Source organism: Pinus tabuliformis, chromosome 9 (genome assembly GCF_031772625.1).
Source record: "Pinus tabuliformis cultivar Carrire ecotype Pingquan chromosome 9, CPIR1, whole genome shotgun sequence".
NCBI lineage: Eukaryota > Viridiplantae > Streptophyta > Pinopsida > Pinales > Pinaceae > Pinus > Pinus tabuliformis.
In genome coordinates, this window is record NC_142307.1 from 914,628,582 (window position 1) to 914,652,876 (window position 24,295).

The following is a 24,295-nucleotide window of genomic DNA, read 5'->3' on the forward strand; positions in this document are numbered from 1 at the left end:
GTTTATTCAGCATATTCAATCAAGTTGGAATGGTTACAACTTGCTATGGCAACGTTACATGGTTCCACTACCGTAGAAGCCTGCTATTTGAATAATAGGAAAGTATTTGTATGTTAATAAAACACTATTTTTTTTAATTGTAGGTTAATAGTTTGAAAGTTTTTGTTGTATATTTATTTTGATAAGTAATAGTATAGTGAGGTATATTATTATGAAATTATTTTAATATAGAAAAATTAGAATATTATATAAATTAAATTGTTGTTGAATTTAAGTTTGTGTGATTTATATCAAGTTTTTTGATAAGATTTTTCGGGGTAAATCACATTCGAATGTATTTGTCCACACATTTCGAACCAACCAGTGTGGTTCATTCTCAAGACAAGTTGGTTCGAAAAATGCCTTGACAAATACATTTGAATGTGATTTAGGCCTAAAAATCTTCTCAAAAAAGTAAATTGTTGTTAAATTTTAATATTCATTAATATATAATATATCGAATATTTATTTTATAATATATTAAATTATTTATCTTATAATATATTTTAGGTTGTCAAAAATTTTATTATTTTTATTATTAAAAAGTAATATATAGATTAAATCTATATTTATTAACAAAAATGTTAAAATATTAATAAGAAAAAAAAAATAGTGCTATAATAACAATTGAATTGAAATCTAATTTAACATTTGTGGACATGACATTTTTTAATTAAATTGAAAATTAAAAGAAAAAAAACAAATTTACTTTTAAAATAAATTTCAACACTTCATCCACACTACAATTAAAAATATTTCATAAAACTTAAATTTTTACAATCTACCTAAAATTATTATTAATAATTAATTTAAATTTTTAAACTTAATAATTAATTTAAAATTTTAATCCTAATAATTAACTTAAAACTTTGAACACAAACCTCTCATGTAAATTGAATATATATATATATATATATATATATATATATATATATATATATATAAGAAAAAATCGAATTTTTATAACAAAATAAAAAGTTACATAGTATATGTCTACACATTCATTTTGCTTTTGCTATATAATTTGAAAGTCATAGAACTCCACAAAATATAACTATCAACCCTAAACATGAAAATAAAAATTTTAATATTTATATTTTAATAATTAATCTAATTTTAATAATTAAAATTGTATTCCATTACACTCTATAATTAATTGGCATGATATCAAGTTACATTTTAAAATCAAAACTAATCAAATCTCAAAAAATGTCATTCATATATATATTTATTCTACCTGATTTGTTAATCATATTCTTAAATCAAATCTCAAAAAATATATGTTCTACATGAGTTGTCAATCAAGACCTCGTTTAAAAAATGTCATTTCCATTCATACTTATTTTGATTATTATTATCAATCCTTATTTTAATGTTGTTGATCACAAATTAAGGCAAGCAAATTCATATTATGTCGTCACACTCGAAACATTAAATCAACCATGCCATCTCACTTTTTCCACCGGATTTGTATATTACTCAGCTATTTGTTTTGGATAAACCTTCCCAAAGGATTTATGAATTTGAAAATTTGACAACCCAACACCACACATTTTCTAGCACTTTAATTTAGACATTGACGAGTAGAAAACTAGCATGGAAAGTCATTAAATGAGGGAGACCCCTCTTTGTCTTTTACAACCCGTACTCTAAGAATTTAGGGGATGCCCCACTCTACGTACAACTCTATGATGGGACGCATCTTCACTTTTAATGCTCTTCGAGTTTAATGTTTTAAATAACAATTTTTTAAAATAAAATTGAGGATTTGTACTAATTTCTTTCACTACATATTATAAAGATGTGTTTTAATTTAATTTAATTTAGGTTAAAACATATATATTGCTCATTTCAATTGCTGATGTTCATGTTTTAATTTAATTTAATTTAATTTAGGTTAAAACATATATATTGCTCATTTCAATTGCTGATGTTCATGGTTGATATTTAATCTTAAGATTGTATTTTATTTATGAATAAAGGTTTATTATTAAAAGTTTTGTTTAGGATTATGAATTAATGATTTGATTTAAGAGATAAGAATTATAAGTTAAGGGATGAGGCTAAAGAATATAGTGAAAGGAAATGGTTTAACTAAACATTTAAGATGTTTAAAAGGATTGATAGATCACCTATATATTATGATTGAAGGTTAAGATTAAAGATTTATTGTTAGAATTTAGGGTTGGGATTAAAGGTACCAGTATAGATCTATCTTAAATACTGATCTAATATGAATCGAGAGGAATCCAATTTCTTCATTTGCAAATATTTTTGTGAACAAATATTATTTAAATGTTTTTGTATAGTTATTTAATTTTTTGTTTTTTTATAGATTTTTTAAAATTTTCATTTTTGTGGACATGAGCAAAATTTCAACTTTGATGATGGACGGACTAGGTTACACATCATACTGCGTTGTAGAATGAGCTTCTCAGCTCAATAATGTTTTAGGATTAGGAATTGAAGATTAATATTTAGTGGTTATGTTTAAATATTAAGGGTTAAAATTTATAGGTTTAGAGTTATAAGACAAGGGGAGTAGTGTAAGAGTTACATTCTTAGTATTATAAATTAGGGAATGAATGTTAATGGATAGATATTGATCATGAACATATTGATTTCAAACATGGTTCTCAATGAGGTAGGATAAAATTGAAATAATGGTCTAAAGTCAATTATCATATAATTTTTCATCATTTTGGTAATTTATGTGATGAAGGATAAGAATTGTGGAATTTCATGGGTCATTTAACCTATTAACTAGGGGAAAACCTAAAACTCGGTGCCTAAAAATGTATTTTTGGAGGTAAAATATAAGGTTCTATTAGTGTAGACGATGACCTCAAATTGTAGTAGACATAAATATATTTGAAACAAGCTATTATACACTAAAAGCTTAGTTTATATGAGAGAGTTGTCTTTCATAAATACATGCCAATTTGACTATCTCAATACTAAGTGGGTGACATGTAGTGTTGATTACTCAAACATGTGGAGTTATCCATGTGTGGACTTTCATGAAGATTCAAGAGAATAACAAACATAAATTCCTAATCAATAATTTGGGAATGTAAAAACACCCACTCTAACCATAACTATGATTGAGACAGGTTAAAATTGATCCTTAAGGGGAGACAACGGTTCCATTCCATTTGGTAAAGATGTTTATTATTTCATAAATTTGAGTAATTTCATTTGAGTGGGACTGAGAAAAAATGAGTTGTATAGAGAGGGTCAATATCTTCCATATTCAAGGAAATTTTGCTTCTATAGCTCTATGATGGCCATGAGTTTGTATTATTATAAGTGAGATACACAACATAATGTAGAAGGAAAGATTACATGTAAAAATTTGTCTCAAAGAACAATTCCCATTAAAATCTATAGTGAATAAATACGATCTACAAAACTTTACTGTAACCTTAATAAATGAAGAGGGGAAAATCCTTCATTTTGTAGGTATTTTTCCTTTGTCAGCTCTCTAAGGGTAAAATAGTGTGTTTGTGCTTTCATATAGTGTATTTTTTTTTGTAGTTTTGTAGGTTATTTATATTGACTTGAAAAAATTTAAGTATTTTTCAAAAAATAGTGTATTCTCTTTGCCCTTTTGCTATTTCTTTTTATATGAAGAGTATATAGTTAATTTTATTTGTGAATAACTATCTAGTGGAATATATCCAAAACAATTTATAGATCAATGTGTATGAAATCAATTCCTTTGTTTTTTTGAGAGATATGATATCAACCATGGGAAGATTGTCAAAATGAAAAAGGATCCAAGAGATTTTAGACATAATCAATAAATTCAAGTGTCATGTCCCTTCCCAAATACATTTGTAACAGGGTGCTTCTACACAAATTTTCACAATTTTGGCTAAGGGAGAGAACCCATCATTTTTTACTTAGGGACTTGGGAGGCAGTTTGACTTTATTTGGTTGCTAGTGGAATGTGGGAGCCACCCACATGGGAGTTCGAATTCGCCCATTCGAATAGCTTACAGGGAAAGTCGAATAGGTGGATGGAGGGGCCCACACAAGGTTAGGAAGGCCCAAGGAGTTATAAGAAGGGAACAACTCTCATTTTGGATTCATTCTTACATCTTGCAAACAAAATAACTTGACTCTTTGCTCTACTATTTAGCTGAGCCAACCGGCTGTTTATCCATGAATCTCTCAAGCAGGAGATTCAACCTCTATGTCAGAGGACCATCCGTGCCCACCCTAGAGAGGCAATTCCATAAGGATTCTAGGAGTTTCAGGGTAGTGAGATAGCACCACCATCCAGCGCAGAGCAAGGAGTGTGTATTTCTAGGTAGCCAGAGAATATGCAAAGGGAGATAGAAGCCATCAAAGATTAGATGTTTGTCGAGAGATTTAGGGAGATGAGGAAGCAGTAATAGGCCAACATTCTTTCTGAGTTTTATAGCCAGCATTCCAATAGTTTGAATTGCTGGGCTAGGGGACAACGCAGAGGTCACTCCAGCAGTTTTCGTGGAGCTTAGGAGCAGGTGTCTTAGGCCAAGATCTCATTTGGAAGTTAGGGATTTGATAGCAAGGGTCAGCCCAATACTTTTGGGGGCATTTTTGGGAGGATTTACAATATTTTCTAGCCAGCCAAATTTGGCAGTTGTAGCTGAAGTTGGGCTCCAAGGGGGTCGAATTTCAGAATTCTAAGCCACATTTCAGTCCCTTTACTTGCACATTAGTGATGTTTGATGCTTCTTACTTCCATGCTTAAATAGTAGCCTTTGGCCCATGATAATTTAGCATTATTGCAAAGCATAGTTTCTTGGTAGTTAATTAGGAAATGGTGTGATTTAGCATTGAATTTCTATCTCTTTCCTTGTACTTTCTTTCTTGCAATAGGTTAAGATTCCATTTCGAACATTTCATTTTCTGTTATTAGTTTAGGATTTGACTTCAGTACATGCACTCCATTACATCATGAAAGCAAAGGAAGGACACATTGTATGCCACACATATAGTGCTGACACCTTTTAAGTTTATACGAACCCCGGGTTGATAATTAAAGTTGGTAGGCTTGGGAGTTGCAGCATTCTTGTTGCAATACCGAGGCTCATCAGGAACATTTCATAAACCAAAGGTTTAAGTTGAAGAAGCTTGGGACAATTATTGGTGGCATGCCCAACAACTTTACACAAAGTGGATGGAGGTGACAACTTTAGGGCCTTGGGGGCTGGAGGAGCTTGGGGAGCCTTATCTTTCGATTCTTTCCTTTTAGCTTTGCCCCCTTGGCTAGATGTTCTCGCAATAGGAGATGGTTCCTGTTGAGGTTGTGATGAAACTAAAGCAATGAAACGGGTCATAGGGACCAGTTGTACCGTGGTCAAAGCATGATAAGATCTTGGCTAACTGGGTGGAATGTTCACAGGGGATCGATGTACCATAATGGGATCCCCAGAGTCATGTTAGGAAGGACCAGCGAAACCATGACAGGGATAGAAAAACTCCTGAAGGTGGGAATAAGAAAGGTATTTGACCTGTAGGGTAATGTCCCAGTGAAATAGTTCCTGGATGGTTGAGACCTGGAGGAACAGTTCCTGGTGGAAACGTAGGAGAGGCATCCACGAACGTAGGAGGTCCTGGGGGGCTGGGTCCAGAGGGCTCAGCTGGAAGAGCAACAACATGGTGCTGAGGAGCTGGTTGTTGATCAGGTGTACCAAACTGCTTAAGGGTAACCCGTGACGCTTGTAACATGCAAACAATCATAGAGCTAGGCTATGATATGGGAAGGTCGAGACCAAGGAAAGCACCCAATAAGTAGGAATCTTTATAAACTCCGGGTGAAACAGTAGTGGTAGGAGTTGAAGATTGTTTATCAGAAATTGATGAGATAATGGAATCGGGTGAGGTCAAGGATGCCGGCTCATAGTAAGCCAACTGATCGATGGTAACGATCTTCTCTTCATCGGGGAAGCACATCTTGCGAAACACCGCAGACACGACAACTGACATGCAATATGTGTAACTACGACCTAAGAGAATGTTATAATACAAAGGGGCATCAACAACTTCAATGTCGACGTGGACAGTCTTGCCCGCAATAGTCACTGGACAGTTGAGGTATATGCTAAGGGGCTGGGAGGAGTGTCCATCCCAAGCACGCAAAGTGATGGTGGAGGGGGAAAAAACAGGTGACTTAAGTTGTTTCCAAACAATAATGGACATCACATAGGTGGATGTGCCTTCATTAATAATGTATCAGGATATGATGACATTACAAACTCTAACTGGTATCTGGAAAGCAACAAATGAAGGCAATGGGGGATGCTCTAATGTATCGACTGGAAAGACAATCAAGTGATTGTCAGAAGGATACACTGCATGTAAGGCAGTCAGTAGAGCTTTCTTTTGAGATGGGCACAACTAGAGGACTTCCAATGTCGACATGGTGGCAGGTGATTGCACCAAGTCATCTACTATAATGTATGTATGAGCAGCTCTATTAGAAGTCGCATTACAACGTAATGGTCCCTTTGAGATCTTAGGAATGGCCTCAACTTTAGGATGCAGGATCTATAAAGGACCATTTGGTGTCATAAGAGCCTCAATAGATACTTTGGTTTTGGACTCGGTAGCAGGAGGAAGTCGAGGGCTTGTCATATTGATGTGACCAAGTTTACAAGTTGATGTTGGAGGGGTTAACCTCATCAGAGTTCATCATAAGGATCTGGTAGTCACCAGGACCAGAAGGTTGGGGGGGATGGGCAGCTTGACCTAGCTAAGGTTGAGCAGCAACAAATCCTTGTTGAGGGGAAGGATTTATGAGCATTTCCGGTAGAGATGGTGTAGGATTTTGAGGCAATTGTTGACCTCTAGAAGCTTCTTGAGCTTCCCACATTTGGAGCATCTGGGGTAAGAGAGGACAGTCATGTGTATAGTGGCCATGTACACCATAACATGCACAAGGCTTATTTGTACAAATAGCTTTGTTTTGCTTGGGTTAGCCACCCTGTTGTTGGTTGTTGGTGTTAGGATGGTTCCCCTAGGGTTCACTAGGATCGTTACCTTGATTACCCTGGTTACCCTTGTTACCCTTCCCCTTATTATTTTTCTTCGAATTTTGGGGATTGGTTGCACTATGCTACACAAACACTTGACCCTGAGGGGGCAATGGTTGCTCGGGCTAAGGATGCATGGGAAGCTGTGGCGCTAATTCTTGAAGGGTTGGAGCGCTAGGTGGTGCATGAAGAGTAATAGTTTGGTAGATAGTTTTGGGTCTTGGAAACATGTTGCTAGCAGGAGGGGCACAAGTGTTGGAGGAACTAGTGCCCCCCTGTGGGTAACCATAACTTTGCTTTGTATATGGTGAAGAGTGGGAAAGAGATCCAATGATACTGTTGGCGGCGTGATATTCCCCCACTGCATTGGCACTTCCAGGACAAGGGAGGTATGGAATGACGGTATAGACATAACCTGATTGTGCATAAATCAAATCATATCTCAAAGTAGTTTGGAGAGCTTCTTCCTCGGTCTAAGGAAAATGGGACGCGACATCTTTTCCAATGGGGGATAAAAGGCTCCTAAGAAACCAATCTAGATAGACACGATCTTCGAAAGGTGGGGCACGACATGTGCTCCTCCTTCGACGCCACTCTTGAACATGGTCAGAAAGGTGAGTGGCAGAGGACTGACGAAATGTGGTCAATAGCTCCGTACCAGTGTCATACTGGAGAGGTAACTGGAAATATGAAAGGAATGATTTAGCAAGCGTCGCAAAAATGGAATGAGATGTGAAGGGTTGGTCTACATACCATTTTGCAGTGTCTCTAGTGAGCGTGTGTTAGAAGAGCCAAAGACAAATAGAGTCATCGATTATGGAGTTGGACGAACACCACATGTGGAAGGATCAAACATGGTTGGTAGGATCCTCTCCAGCATTACCCTCAAACTTTGGGATGTTGGAGGGAATCTTAGTCAGCATAGAGGGCCAACCAACATCATGGTGTATGGGGTTGTTTATCAACTGGTTAAAATTCGTAGACTTAACCCAGCTATAAAGGGGATCATGGAGGCTGTCGGAACGGTTCCTGAGACTGTTCCGCTTGATTTGACCACTGGGATAGAACCAGAGCCAACACCAAGTTCAGTTCCTGCACTAGTTATGGGTCCAGACATGGTGACGATATGCGGTGAAGGAGGCTCAGAATTAGATGAGGAATCAGAAGAACCAGGAGAAGAGTCGTTATGGAGACTCGGAGGGTTATGACCTCAAACCCGACTGAGAGGGGTAATATGCCCAAGTGGAAACTGGGGATGAAAGCCTAATAGTCTCCGTCACAAACACCTTAGTGGCGTAATGGTGGTAGGACACACGTGACACAGAAATGGTGAAGGGAGAACAACAATATTCCTTTATCTCGATGAGGGGAGATAAATGTATTATGTTAAGTCTTGGCTTGGCGGTGTAAACCAAGTGCCCTTTTCTTAAGGTGTGCTTGTGTGTGCAAGTGTATTTATTGATTAATCCCATATCGTGTTTGTAAAAAAGAAAAAATCTTGCTGAAAATAAACTAAAATTAACAACAGAAAATGAACAGCAAAACAATTAACTAAACCCCACCCAAACTGGGTTTGCAAACATTGTGCTGGTTGGTGGCTAAATCGATAGAAAATACACTAAAACGGTCAAGAGATCTAGATGTCGGTGTGACTAGGATCAAGTGACACTAAGCTGCTGGAAAGTGGTGCAACAACAACAAAAAACCAAAGAGGAAGATTGTTGCAAAAAGATAGGGAGATGGGTGAAATACCTAGGGAAACCGATGGGACCCTAAGTCCAATGATCAAACAAGTTTAAATATGAAACTATGGATGGTAACAGCCTATCTTAATAGATCTGAAACAAAAGGGTACAGATCTGGAAAATGTGGCTCAAAGCACTACAGAAACTCAGACTACTCACTCAGCTAAACTCCTCCTAGAAAGGTGGAAGCGTATTAGAAGCCCTAGGGGAGGCTAAATTAGACTTTGATGAGTAAATAAGAGTGGATCAAGGCCTAAGAAGGATGAGATAGAGGCCAGACAACCCAACAGATAGCTCTCTTCAAAACCCAGAAACAGATCTAAGAAAAACCCTAAAACCCAGAAATTGCAAATATTGACCTGTTTTTCAAGCTAATAAGTGTGTTCTCGCCACCAGATCTCACTTTTTGGGCCAAAAAGTGCGATTTCTGCTCCGTGGATCCGGGTCAAAAAATATAAAAAAAAAGTGTCGCCTTTGTCGCGGTTGGTTCCTGTGACCTGTGGAAAAGACTAGAAATCTTGCAGAAGTTAGAAATTTAACAGATCTATGGTTAAAAAACTAGGAAACATTAAGAGAATTGAAAAATAAGAAACTCTAGGCTGAAAGCCGAAGGTCACCCAAGTTTCTGGGTCTAAAGTATAAAACCCAACGGAGCCACCAATTTTTTGATTGGCAACAATAAAAAAATCCCTAGTGGAATCGCCAAATTTGTTGTAGTGTTTTCTTCTCAAAGATGTACGAAAAGAACCCACTTAAGATTGTGAATGACAAACAATCTCAACAATATAAATAGTTGTTAACCATTATAGATCTGCAGCAACTAATAGAAACAAAACCTGCCAAAGTCCACATCTATGCCACAATCATAGTTAAACGACAAAAAGAAAGAGTAATAACTCCAATCATCCAATGGAAACCAGATATGTAAAGAATAATTTTACTATAACAACTGTGAAGGGAACAAATAGATGTTAAGAGTCCCCCTTTATGGGATGGGTTCTTGGCTATCCTCAATCGTCTTCAACTTGTGTAGAGTCTCTCTCCTCTATAATTTGTAAACCCAACAAAAATATGGTGTGCAACAATGAAAATAATCAGAGTTACAACAGTGAGTGCAACAATAAAAATAATCAAAAGTGAATAATGAATGGAAAACCCTTCTATTTATAACAAAATATTGAGTTATCCTCGAATAATGAGCAATAATAAAATATTATTGATCCCATTATTGGAATAACCACTTGGAATATTTTATTATATTTAGTTAGGAGAGAAAAAATAATTAAACTTTTATTTAGAAATAATAGATAAATAAATGATTTATTTATCATCTGAAAGAATTAGTTAAGGAATAATAAAAAAATAAGGATTATTTAATTATTCCTAAGGGATTTAGTCAAATTTGACAAAGAATAATAATTAATTAGTGATTAATTAATTATTCTTGTAGAAAAATAAGATAATTAATGAATTATCTGTTTATTTTTCATGATTGGGTCAAATATGACAAGGAATAATAATTGAACAATGGTTTTATTAATTATTCCTAGAAGAAAATCAAATAAATAATGATTTATTTAATCATTCTTCATGGGTTTAACTATAAATTACATAACAAAAATGGTTTATTAAGTAATTTCTCACAGTGAGAGCAATTTTACTATGGTAAAATTGGCTTTAGATGGTGTACTTCGATCCATCTAGTTAATTAGGCTAGATGATCAATTTTTTAGTGATAATAGTACATGTACCTATTCTTGTACCTGTGCTTCCACCTGTACCTCTACTACTACATGTACTTGTACCTACACCTATAACCGTACCTAAAATATCACATGTACCTGTACCAACACCCTACTGCAACCTGTGCAAAATATCCATATAGCTGACATCCTACTGACTTGCCTGCAAGATCCTATCTTGTAAGTCTGTCCCATCAGAGCTCATAACCGCTAAGTGATTTACCTGTACCCATCTACTGAGAGCATCTGCCACCCTATTCTCTTTACCTTTGATGTACCTAATCTCGAAATCAAATTCGTTGATCGTGGCCAACCATCTAGCCTACCTGGCGTTTAGATTCAGCTGGTCAAACAAATATGTCAACCCAATATGATCACTCATAAGTACAAACCTCCTGCCAAGAAGATAATGTCTCCACATCTTCAATGCATGTATGATCATTGTTAACTCAAGACCATGTTTCAGGTAGTTCTACTTGTGCTCGTTTAGTTTCCACGACTCATAACATACCACCTGTCCATCTTGCATAATGACTCCACCAAGTCCTCTCTTGCAAGCATATGTGCATACTACAAACTCTTTGTTCGTATATGCAATCTGTAGCACTGGTGCATGTGTCAATAACTTCTTAAGCTACTCAAAGCTAGCCTCACACTCCTCTGTCCATTCGAACTTCTTACCTTTCCTTTGCAATGATGTGATAAGATAAGAAATATATGAGAAGTTCCTCATGAACCTCCTATAGTAGCCTGCCAACCCTATGAAAGATCTCACCTCATCCACATTCTTAGAAGATACCCACTCCATGATGGCTCTCATCTTCTCTGGATCTGCTGCAATGCCCTCCTTGGAGACAACATGCCCCAAGTAGTGTACCTCAGTTTGAAAGAAACTACACTAGTTGAGCTTAGCATACAACTGATGCTCTCTCAAGAACCTCAACACTACTGCTAAATGTTCGACATGCTCTTCCTCATTTTTAGAATATACCAATATATCATCAATGAACACAATAACAAACTTATCCAAATATGGACACAACACATTATTCATCAAGCATATGAATGTAGTTGAAGCATTAGTTAAGCCAAATGGAATGACAACAAACTCATAATGCCCATACCTGGTCTTGAATGCAGTCTTGTAAATGTCCTCTTCTTTGATCCGTACCTGATGGTATCCAAATCTCAAGTCAATCTTCGAGAACACTGTTGCTCCATTCAGCTGATCAAACAAGTCATCAATCCTTGGCAAAGGATACCTTTTCTTGATAGTCACTTTGTTCAACTTCTTGTAGTCAATGCATAATCTGAGAGTACCATCTTTCTTCTTTACAAATAATACCAGTGCGCCCCAAGGTGACACACTTGGCCTAATGTATCCCTTGTCCAACATTTCCTTCAACTATAGATTTAATTCAAACAACTCAGGTGTGCTCATCCTGTAAGGTGATTTTGATGTTGGAGCTCCCCTTGGCAGTAACTCAATAAAAAAGTATACCTCCCTTTGAGGTGGCAACTCTGTAATTTCCTCAGGAAATACATCCTGAAACTACTACAAAACTAGATACTTGTTCAACACATCTGCATCCTCATCCTCCTTACCCTTATCACTATAAATTTGCACTACAAATAACACACACCCTTCCCTGCAACTACGCTTTACTTGCGTAGATGTCACCATCCTAACTGATGTGGATTTCTTCTTACCCCCCATAAGGCTCATGGTTCCCCATTGTCATCAACACACTCAATAGATTTATCATAGTTGTCTACCTTGGTTCTGTGAAGATACAACCAATCCATGCCCAACAACATATTGTATGATCCCAATTGTAATACATTTAGATGTGCTAAAGTAGGAATACCATTGAAATAAAATGCACAAGCTCTTACCCAATGATGCACTCACTTCTTGGTACTTATAGCCAACTTCACTAACCAATATTTTGCATGCAATTCCTTACTCAAACCACATTTATCCACCAAGTCAGGACTAACATAGCTATAATTAGATCCAGGGTCAATCAAAATAGAAATAACTTGATCACAAAGCTTATTATCCATCTTAGTGATAGATGCCTGGTGTTCTACCTGTCTATTGTCCACTGCTGCATAGATACAAGGAATTCTCTACCCAACATCCCCAACATTTTGTGCCTCTTGTGCACTGTATATCTGAGGCCTACCACCCTGATTTTGTGGAAAATCTCTCATAAGGTGTTCTTTGCCACATGTCCAACACTCCAACCAACTAGTGCCCTCACCTCTATGATGTTGATTTTGTTGTGACCCATGTCCCTATCTAGTTGCATTAAACATCTTTTGTGGTGCCACATTCTCTTTCTCATCTGCATGCAGTGGCCTTGTCCTCTTAGGATGCCATTTACCTTTACATTTGTCTTTTCCCTTCCATCCTTGCTAAGATTCATTCTTATGCTTTGACTATTCATAGCAATGCTTCAATTTCCCAATAACTTCCTCAAATGACCGAGGCTTATCATACTCAATCCGATCTCTAAATGCTAATGGAAAACTACTGTCAAATTGTTGAACTTTAGCCCTCTCATCAGTAAGATATAGCACATACCTCAATAGCTCCAGAAACTTGGTTGTGTACTCTTCATCTGTTATTGATCCCATCTTTAGCTCATAAAATTACTTGGCCTTACTGTCGTAGTACCTCTTTGACAAGTACTTCTTCCTGAAATGCCTCTTGAACTCCCGCCAACTCAAATCATCTGTCATGATGTCTCTGATCCGCTTAACATCTTCCCACCAAATGTATGCTTTAACTTTCAAGTTGAAAATCGCTACTCTAGCCTTCATGTTATCTATATACTCATGCAACTCAAAGAATTTGTTCATCCCAAGTATCCAAGCCTCTGCATCTTTTGGCTTCTTCACATCTCCATCAAAGTAGGTGGATTTTCTTTCTTAAATTCATTTGGCAAGTATCCCCTATCATTCCTCCTATAAGGATGATAGCAATGACGATCATGATGTCTATCAGAACCAGAACTAGAATAGTACCTGTACTCATCGCCTCTTCTATCCAAAGTATCCAACAACTTGTTATCTCTCACAGTATCAAATATATTTTACCTATGTCTACTACGAGACCTACTTCAATATGCCCCATTAGTTCTATCCTCATGTCCATGGGTGATCCGAAACTACCCTTGTCACTGCAAGTCTGACAAACCCTAAAAAGTATAGCATTAACCTCTGCTTGCTTCTCTTGTGCCTATATGATATGATCATTATCTGCCTTACAACTCCTTATCTCTTCCTTCAAGTTTCTCAATGTATCATCCAAATCAGAAGTATTCCCCACACCACGCTGCTCATCTGGGAGATTATATGTAGTCTACCACCTTGGTAGCCATTTGATTTCTTTCCAGTAATGCATAATATGTCAGATAAACCAAATCACAATAAATCAATGTACCTGAGTATAGCTCGGGGAGGATACCTTGTCTGCAAGATCATCAAATTAGCGTGATATATGTATAACATAAACATAACAACATATAGACATACACAGATAAATGTATAAACAAATAAACATCACTCTAGTTAGGGTCTAGTCATCAATGCAAGGCCATATCAACAATGCATGCTATGATCTCATGCATGACAACAACCATTACTCCATTGTACACATTGCCACATGCAACCATCAACATGCACAAGCAATGCCTAATCAACTACACATACACATAAACACATGTAGTCGAACATAAGAAATCAATTCTTGTAATCAACCTGCAAGACTGATACAAGCAATCAAAATATTCAAGAATGCGCCTGACATACAGGGATGTAAGTAGGCAACATAAAATCAACATGTAATTAACATATAACCATATACAACTAGTCACATACTCATGACAAATGCATTCCACAAAATCAATCATCAAGTTCCTCTCTAGAACCATAATCAACCAGTAATCAAATGCAAAAAGCACATGGAATGAAAGTGTAAGCGACACACATGCAACTGGCATGCATGCATGACCAACGCACACCGCCCATCCAGTTCGTTGGGTGAACCATGCTTTGATACCAATTTGTAACACCCTCCTCACACATCAACCCATGTAACCATGCCAACCAGGTAAACATGCGACGAGAAACTACTATGATTGGGTTCGACTTCCTATGTGACCTTAAGGAAGTGGAATCAACAGAAACATCACACACAGTAATCCAACATCAGCTTCAGAATCCTCAAGAGACATGTCAGCCACTTAAAAAATCTACCTGTGGGTCCCACTGATGTTCTGGACATCTTAGGCCTTAGTCACTCTCATGCTATGGGCAAGGGAGTGACCAAAAACCCAAAGTCGCTCTCACAGGCTTGCCTTCCAATGGCTAGAGACTAAATTTGCCCATTTTTTGGCAGGTGCCCTAGGATTTAAGCGATTTTTTCAGGCCCAAAGCCGAGGCCACTACCCAAAATGGAGTGATAGCTTAAAATCAGTAAAAGTACAGGGAAACAATGGTGCAGAAGCAATAAGTTGAATAAGTCCTTATCCATACCCACGGGGGATTCACTCAGTGAACCTTTGACATATCACGTGCGTTCGTGGCATATTAAATAATACCCTTAATTTGACTACATATTGGAAAATCCCTCTAAAAATAACATTATTTAACTCCCTACCAATATGAACTCAATACACTTTCCCAATTTAAAAAAACCCCTACTTTCACTAGATATTGTAGGTATCCATTTTTCATTAACATTTTTTATACCCCTTTATATTTTTTCATTAACTTTAAGCTCCATTTTTTATATTTTCCAATATAAAAACCCTTTACCCCCTATATATCCCCCAATATATTATGTCATTTTTTCCTCAATATATATCCCCCAATATGAACCCACGTGGTATGATATTGCTCCCCCAGTGAAGCCCCCGTGTCCATACCCCTACTATCCATGCCAGGCATTTTTTCAAAAAATATCATCAACATGCAACCTACAGGTGTAAACAACAGAATTAAGTGTAGGGATATCATACTTATCTGAGAATCGCTATGAACAATTGTTCCCTCATGTCATTTGCTGCATTATCATCTGTTAGGCCATAGATACATTATTCATTCATTTATAAGTAAAAACATGTTGAGAGCCATACATAGATGTCGTCATAAAACATACATATACCCAACAAAATAGGGAAAAAAATATCATAAACATATTAGCCATAAAATCCACTTATACATCAATACATTTACACAGGAAAATCAAGGGAATAAAATTATCATTAATGAATGCAACTAACCAACCAAAGATGGGACTACCACGTTCCACCCAACCATAGAATGGTTGAGCCAAATCTCTCTTCAGCCATTCACCCCGGTGCCATATTCCAAGCACGAATGTGGGACTCAAACCAAAAGAAACAACTAGGGCATACCGAGGCTAAACCACCTCACCCTCATCAATAGAGACTAGGCTTTACAGTGATCCATCCCAGATCACTACACCACACAATGAGCACATCATAACATGCTTTACCATGATCTCCACCCGATCACTAGGCCAAACAAGCATGGATGCCACCAGATTTCTCCACCTACACTATGAGGAATTTTCCTATCTCCTAGTCTCTGAGGCTTTACCACAATCCAAACTTGGATCACTAGGCCCTAAATTGAGACCCACTCTCCAGGCTTTACCGCATAACCCAAACTCAAGATTACTAGGCCCAATAGAGAGAAAACGACCTCTTGGCTTTACTGTATATCCTGACATTCATTGGCAAGGATTCTTAGGCCCACCGAGGCAACACAATCCTAGATTTACCGCAACCGATCGTCTGGCTCAGGGGTCACTAGGCCAATGGCTTTGTCGTGATCTACAGTCTGGTTCAGGGACAAATAGGCCATGTGCTCTATCATTCAGAGATCCACCCCACTCAGCTTCAAATCCATCTGACAATCCAGCTCAACTAAAACATGAGAACCCCATCACACCATGCCTATCCAGATATGTCAAGGCTATGCTGAAAACACTGTTACACCTGGAAAAACCCGTGCCACAACAACAAAATAACCACATGCAATACCATGCATGCTAAATCTAGCAAGGAAAATGCACATGCAAGTCGATACTTGCATTGAAGCCTATTGTAGCTGCTTGATCTTGCCTTTCCCTACTTGATATTTTCTTCCTCTTTCCTTCTTTTCCTTCCTTGCTTCAATGCCAACGTGCTCCAAGAAAACTCTAAGTGTCCAAGAGTGAGAGAGAGAGAGAGAATAATGAGAGAGCTCCAAAACTCAACTCGCAGAAGGTTACCAACTAATCCTGAGAAGCCTTTTTATGATTGAGGCCTCTATTTTCTTCATTCTCCATTATTTTCCTTCAATTTCTTCCTCACATGAAACCTGTGACCTTTCACCTTCCTTTTCTCCTAATTTCCATTATTTTCATAAATAAATATGCCAAAAATTCCATTTTTCCTTTACAAAGCCTTAGTCATTGCCTTTGCCAATTTCTTTAGCCATTAAACCGATGAACACCCACACTAGGATGTCCCACCCAACATTCAGCTTGGAATAAGTGTCCCATCAACCGTGGTTATTGTTTTTTCGTTTATTAACTTTTATTACATGGAATTTTAACGAGGGTTGTTACAATTATATTCTCTTGTAATATAAATTATATACTAACTAATATCGTCTTTAAATCAATAACTCATTTTGAATAACATGACTCGACAAAGAAGACACACAACCAACTAATGAATTTCATTTTAAATGTTACAATTAAAAGAGAGAAAAATATACCAGTAATTTAATTCTGGTTGTTAAGAGTTGGAAGAAAACTATTCTTGTAAATGCAATAGGTGGTGATAGTTTCTAAGTGGTTTATGTCTACCATAAGAGGGAGTTTTTTAAAACGAAGATGAGGGAGTTTGTTTAATAGAAAATTTTAAATATACTATAAATTGAAGATTAAAATGAGTTGACGCCTATGATGTTTATCAATCACATCTATTAATGTGGCTATGCCAGTTTTTTTATTTCTTTTAAGGCTAGTAGAATTTTCAACTTGCACTCATGTGACATGAGATTGATTCCATCCATTACCATTATGTGCAAGACTTATACCCCTTAAGTGGACACTGATTAATTGGGGATTGAACCAATAACCTCTTAATATATTTTATATAACTAGTTTAAATGCTTTACCAAGTATGGTATCTATGAAACTAATAATACAATTTATTCAATATTAAATTGTGAACATATTTTTGGCATTATAATTCCTTACATTTTTAAACTTGTAAAAATAATTTCTTATAACCTTAAACAAGTTGTAAAAGACATATCTTAACACATTGAGAGCTCCAAAAACAAAGAATACAATGTATAAAGTTGTATGAGTTATAACTTAAGATTAACATTCTAAGTTTTAATATTTTTATGAACCTCATCAATTCATTATGTTATTATTGGTGAAATTATAATTTGATGATGATGATGATGATGGCGATGATTACTGTCCACTAAGACTAATATGGTCTATTGGACGTTAAGAAAGTAAGAGGTTAATTGGGACTCTTTAATATATTATTTATATGATCAATAATAAGGGAGAGAATGTTCCTAGATCACTATAATTTTGCTGACTTAACAAGTCAAGAAGGTTGATAATGTGGAAAAGGTTTTGGAGATGAGATCAGATGTAAGAGTCAGGCAATCCAAGAGAAAGTGTTTTTCATTTTCAACCCTCTTAGTATCGCAAAGGTGACATAATTTTTGTCCCAAGGTGTTTTGGGAATTAACCAACATTCAGTTTCACTTCAAAGCCCATGAGAATTAGTTCTTCTCTTTGCAATGTTCATTTTCTTGTTAGCATTGGTAAAGGAAAAAAGATAAATCCAGTTAGCAAGATTGAGGTTAATCAGCTCCTTATAATACCTGAGCTTCATTTTTCCCTCTAACACCTTATCATCCCACAATTTATCCTTAAATTTGGAAGTGATAGTATTTTTTATGTTATCCTTATTTTCCAAGATGATATCCTCCTTTATCCCCCCAATGGTCGAGCCAAGACTAGGCATCCTTATGCCAACCTCACTTGAGCCGGAGGTGGGGGTTTTGGCTAGAGTTAAAAGCAATTTTGGGGAACCTCTTGGCTTCCATGTTGTAGAGCTTCTTCTTATACATCAAATACCTAAACATAGCCATGCTTTCAATGGGAGAAAAACTGGCTTCAATAAGAAGGATAGGGAATGAAATATTTCCTTTAATCTTGAGGTTGTAGGTTATAAATTTCTTTTGGATCAGCTCAATCTTCCTCCACAATTCTCTAGATATACTGCAACCCCAAACCTCACATCCATATAAAATAACAGGGGTGACAAGAGTCTCAAAGAGGAACTTTTTTTTACTCCATACCCAAAGATTTGTCGACTTACAATTGTTTTCAAACTCATAATAAACTTTCCAACCTCTTATTATCCTTTTCTCAATGCTATAATTCCAATTGAGCTGATGATGAATGTCAATACATAAATATTTGTATGAAGAAACCTTCTCCAAGTAATTGTTATCATAATTGAAATTATCATAGTTGATCTTTTTGGATTTAATTATCATGACTTTAGTCTTGTCGCTATTGATAATCATACCCATCTTGACGCAGTAATCATGGACGATTCTAATTTGCTTGTTGAGATCATCATGACTTCTAGCTAGAAGAACAATATTGTCGGCATAAAGGAGAAGAGTAATGATCATACTGTTGAGTTTGGGATCATCACACCCTGTAGCTTCCAAGCACTCTTCTAGCTTATCAAGGTAAATGCCAAAAATGATAGGGGATAGGGGACATCTTGCTTAACTCCAATATTACATTTAATATCTATAGACCAACCCTCGGTGGTCTTAACCTTGACAATAACATTGGCATATAACCTAGTCACAACAACCCTCAACTCAAAAAAAAACTATTCTCTTCAAATTTCTACCATAACTTATCAAAAACTTTTCTGAAGTTATATATTATTTAAATAATATTTTTTATATAACATTTAAAAAAAATATTTAGATCATTAATTTTAATAATTCTTTTATATTTCAAAAATAAAATTAAACAAAATCAATAAAAAAATATATACAAAAACTTAAAAACCATAAAATATTAAAGTTTAACTTAGGAGTCGTTTACCGAGGTGGAGGAATTCCCTGGACTGCCAAAAAAATCTTGTAGAGGCAGTGTTTGAATCTTGTTTTTGATGATGGAAATGGATTCAACACCATCAAAAAGGTCTAGGACACCTAAAATTTTGAAGTTTAACAACTATAACTTGGATTTACAGAAATTCTTGCCAGATTTTCTCTAAATATGCCCGGAATTTCCATAACTTTCTGGGCAAAAAAATTCAAAAACTCTTGTAGAGGCCGTGTTTGAATCTTGTTTTTATGATAGAAATGGATTTAGCACCATCAAAAACGTCTAGGATACCTAAAATTTTGAAGTGTAACAATTATAACTTGGATTTACAAAAATGCTTGCCAAATTTTCTCTAAATATGCTCGGAATTTCCATAACTTTCCAGACAATTTCTCCAACTAATTAGACTACGTGTTTAATTTACACTCTAATTTAAACTATGGGTTATCTCCACTTTCAATAAAACGAAAAATTCTTCAAAGTGGAGTTTGACCATTAGTGAAAGCGTACAATTCACGAAGATCAGTGAAAGTGTAGTAGCGATTTCTCCTCGGGGGTGGGACTTCGCCCGTCTCGAGTGGAAGGAGAGTGTTTCTAAATCCGGAAGATCCGCTTGTGAAAATCTGACATAGACACGAAAATGTCGACGAGCTTTCTGAGTATACTATCGCCAGATCAGGCGCTTATTAGGCAAATGTGATAGTTGGCGATACAACGACCTTTCGAGCATTAAGTGACGTGTGCAGCGGGACGGTTCTGTAATTGTATCAAGCCCGCTGCGCCGATATAATCATGGTATTATTGAACAAACTTATTATACTAAATATGTATTCGTAAAATAAAAAAGCGTAATAGGTATTTATAAAATAAAAAGTGAACCTTACATGGGTTTAGTTTTTATTTTATTTAATTTGATGAGAGAATGTATATTTAATATAATTATATTAATAAATGTGGTTAATATAAATTGTAAATATTAATTTATTTTAATTTTTAATTTATAATATATTTACAATTTTTATTAAACAAATTAACTCATCTTTATTTTAAAAAACTCAACATAAACCATATAAAAACTTTCACCACCTTTAACATATATAGGATTTTTCACCACCTGTTAAATTTGCAAGAACAGTTTTCTTCCCCCTTAGAAATAAATTAGTGATATATTTTTCTTTCTTTTAATTACATTTAAAGTGAAATTTATTGCGCCTCTTTTTGTCTAGTCATGTTATTCAAGTTGAGTTATTGATTTAAATATAATTTAAATTAAAAAAATATAATCTACCTTAATTTAAAAAATCAATAAATTATTTTGAATTTTATATTTTTAGAGAACAAATTTTCCTTGAAAATGAGGGCAAACAGACATGGATGCAAGTGATGATCATTCAATCGTCAAGAAGGGGTCCGTTGTCTAGATATAGTCTGCCACGTGCCTGCGAAACTGAAATAGGGAAACAATGGTTTGTGTTCCGGCTTGATGTGGGCTCATCCCGCTGCGATGCTTGATCAACATCGTAACGGATGGGCATCTTGAAGTGTCAGATGGGACAACTGTACAACTGCCGGTAAATATATAATTTGAAAGGAATTTGTTTTTAGTAAACACTTGGCCTGTGATTAGTGGGTATCTTGAAGTGTCAGATGGGACAACGGTACAACTGCCGGTAAATATATAATTTGAAAGGAATTTGTTTTTAGTAAATACTTGGCGTGTGATTAGTGGGTGGTGAAATAAATTATTTTTAAATTAAATTTGCTGGGGTTTAATTTGAAATTAATTTTTATTTATTTATTTTTCATATTATCCCTGGGATGATTTATGAGAAGAAGAATATTCTCTTGAAATTAAATATTATCCATTTATTTATGTAAAAGCGGAAATCTTTTATGTCCAATTCTAATACATAATAAATCGAATTATTCTAACATTACATAATTCTGATAATAACATATAAAAAAGGTTAAAGGATATAAATTACTTTTGGAAAATTAAACTATTCTAAAAGTTACATAATTCTAATAATAACATAATAATCTATCCAATAGAAATTTACATAATTCTAATAATAACATAATAATCTATCTAATAGAAATTTACTTTTTTTATATGTTATAAAAATGTGATGCTAAATATTTATATATGACATTATTTATTGAAATAATAAATTTGTCGTCCTAGCCCTTTTTTTTTCAAAAAAATTAATTGTAAAAAAGTTTAAATCTTACTTTACGTAAAAATAAATCACATTATCCAAACCCCCCAAAACCCAAATCCTGAAACTTAAACACTGTAACCTACAATTCCAAAAAATCAATCCCCAAACTCTATCAAAATCTTACTGAAATTTACATTGTTACGAAGTCAATAAACTACTCATTTCTATACACCATTATCTAATAGATCTGTATTATTATAATAATAATAACTGTAAAGTTGGGTTCAATTCCGAGTCCTTTTCGGAGCAGATTTCTCAAGACAAGTGTCCAAGCTCTGGGCGAGTTCTACGAATTTTCCAAATTTAGTGATCTGGCTCTCAGTTATTAGATTCGAACACGTGACCATCTAAAAAAGACGTTTGTACAGCGACGGATACCTAACACTGCAGTGGCACGCGTCAGTCTGAGCATAAGCTGCCCTGCCATCCTCGGGCAACTTAAAAGACGCGTGTCAGCGGTGTCGGCTGCCCGGGATTAGGTCCAACACGCTTTCTTTACTCATCGTCGACTTCTACAACTCCTTTCTTGTTATTATTTAATAATGCAATGCATGTCACTGGCTATTTGGCAGCGCCCTTTTGGTGGTTAGTAGCGATTTGAAACACGATTTTGCCATTTGTTGAAGAGTCGAAGAGATTTTCGACTGGTTGGAGTTCCTAAGTTTGGGAAAATATGGATAAGCAATCCACGATGCAACACATGCCGATTCAGTACGATGTAACGCCTTATCAGGCTGCGCAGAATCTGGTCCCTGTTGCTCGTGGAACGTTTCCACAGCCCCAGACTTCTTCATATGTTCAAGCAGCTCACGCTCTCCCTCCGTCTGCCCATCATAATCAGTTAGCCTACCAGCACCAACTTCACCAACACCAACAGCAGCAACTCCACCACCAACAGAAGCAGCAGATTGAGTTTTTCTGGGGCAACCAGATGCAGGGAATCGAGCAATCTGTGGATTTCAGAAATCACAGCCTCCCTCTGGCGAGAATCAAGAAGATAATGAAGTCAGACGAGGATGTCAGAATGATATCTGCAGAAGCTCCGGTGGTTTTTTCCAAAGCCTGCGAGATGTTCATCAATGAACTTACTCTCAGGGCCTGGTTTCACACTGAAGAAAACAAGAGACGGACCCTACAGAAGAACGATATAGCTGCGGCCATAGCTAGGACTGATATTTTCGATTTTCTGGTCGATATTGTGCCGAGGGATGAGTTGAAGGAGGATCAGGTTATCAATCTTGGAACCCCTACAGCTTCTCTCTCAGTTGGAAGCAGCAGTTCTAACGCTGGTGGTGCTAATTCTTTCCCTTTTTATTATCTACCCAACCAGCATTCTGCGCCCCGTGGAGTCATTGTTGGGAAACCTATGGATCCCGCTATTTATATGCAACAGCCACGGTCTCCTGTGGCCTATATGCACAATATGTTGCAGCGTGGATACATGCACACAGACGAATCAAAATCACCCAACTCTGGATAGCTAAGGCATGATGACCTGATCATGATTTGGTTGAGGGCTGCATCTTCATTTTTATCTTCCTTTTGTGCTTTCTCTTCTCTGTCTGTTTTCAAGATTACCATGGATTTTTGTATTTCATGAATTCTAAGTTCGTCCTTGAGGGCTGGGGATAGTAGTAATTTTGAAGTTCAAATTTTGTTTTTGGCAGGTTTTCGATACTATCTCTGTAATTAAAGACAAATGAATGGACTTATTAGGTTATATAAATGAAACATGGTATTGCTTTCACTCAGTTTCTGAGACCTCTTCTTGTGTTAGCTTGTTACGTTTCAAATTTTCTTGCACGAGGACCATATTGGGGATTGTTGTGTTAAGGGTTCTGAGTGTTCTTTGGAAACCATGTTATGTATGTGCCTATACATTTAATATCAGCATGCAGTACTGGGTTTGGATTCACAAGATTTCTGCAGCAATTTTTTACAGTCAATCGTTTCTGCATTGCTTTGGCAATGCATGCCTAGCCATTTGGAAACTTGTTTGGCCCATTTCATGAAATATTTTTACATCTGTGATAGCCATTTTGTAAATTCCTTCATCATTGTTTGTATCTTGTTTGTTAAATTCCTTCATCATTGAGTGCCATGCACGGTACCCACTTCCCAGAATCTTACACGATTTCTAAGCAAGCTTATCAAATCAAAATAGCGATTTTTCTTAATATAATAATGTTTACATTTTTTTTAATTGCTACATGGTGGGACTGTTCTGGTTGCTGGACCCAAGATTTTGCATATGCTGCATGGGCCATTCACCACGAAATATCCATTACCCAACCAACAATAATAACCAAGGTGAATGCTATGCTGT

General features: G+C 36.1%; 1 pseudogene; it reads left to right on the plus strand.

Moving 5' to 3' along the window:
• Window positions 1–22,512: 22,512 nt before the first annotated feature.
• LOC149151723 (nuclear transcription factor Y subunit C-3 pseudogene) lies at window positions 22,513–23,720 on the plus strand (annotated as a pseudogene).
• The last annotated feature ends 575 nt before the right edge of the window (window positions 23,721–24,295 follow it).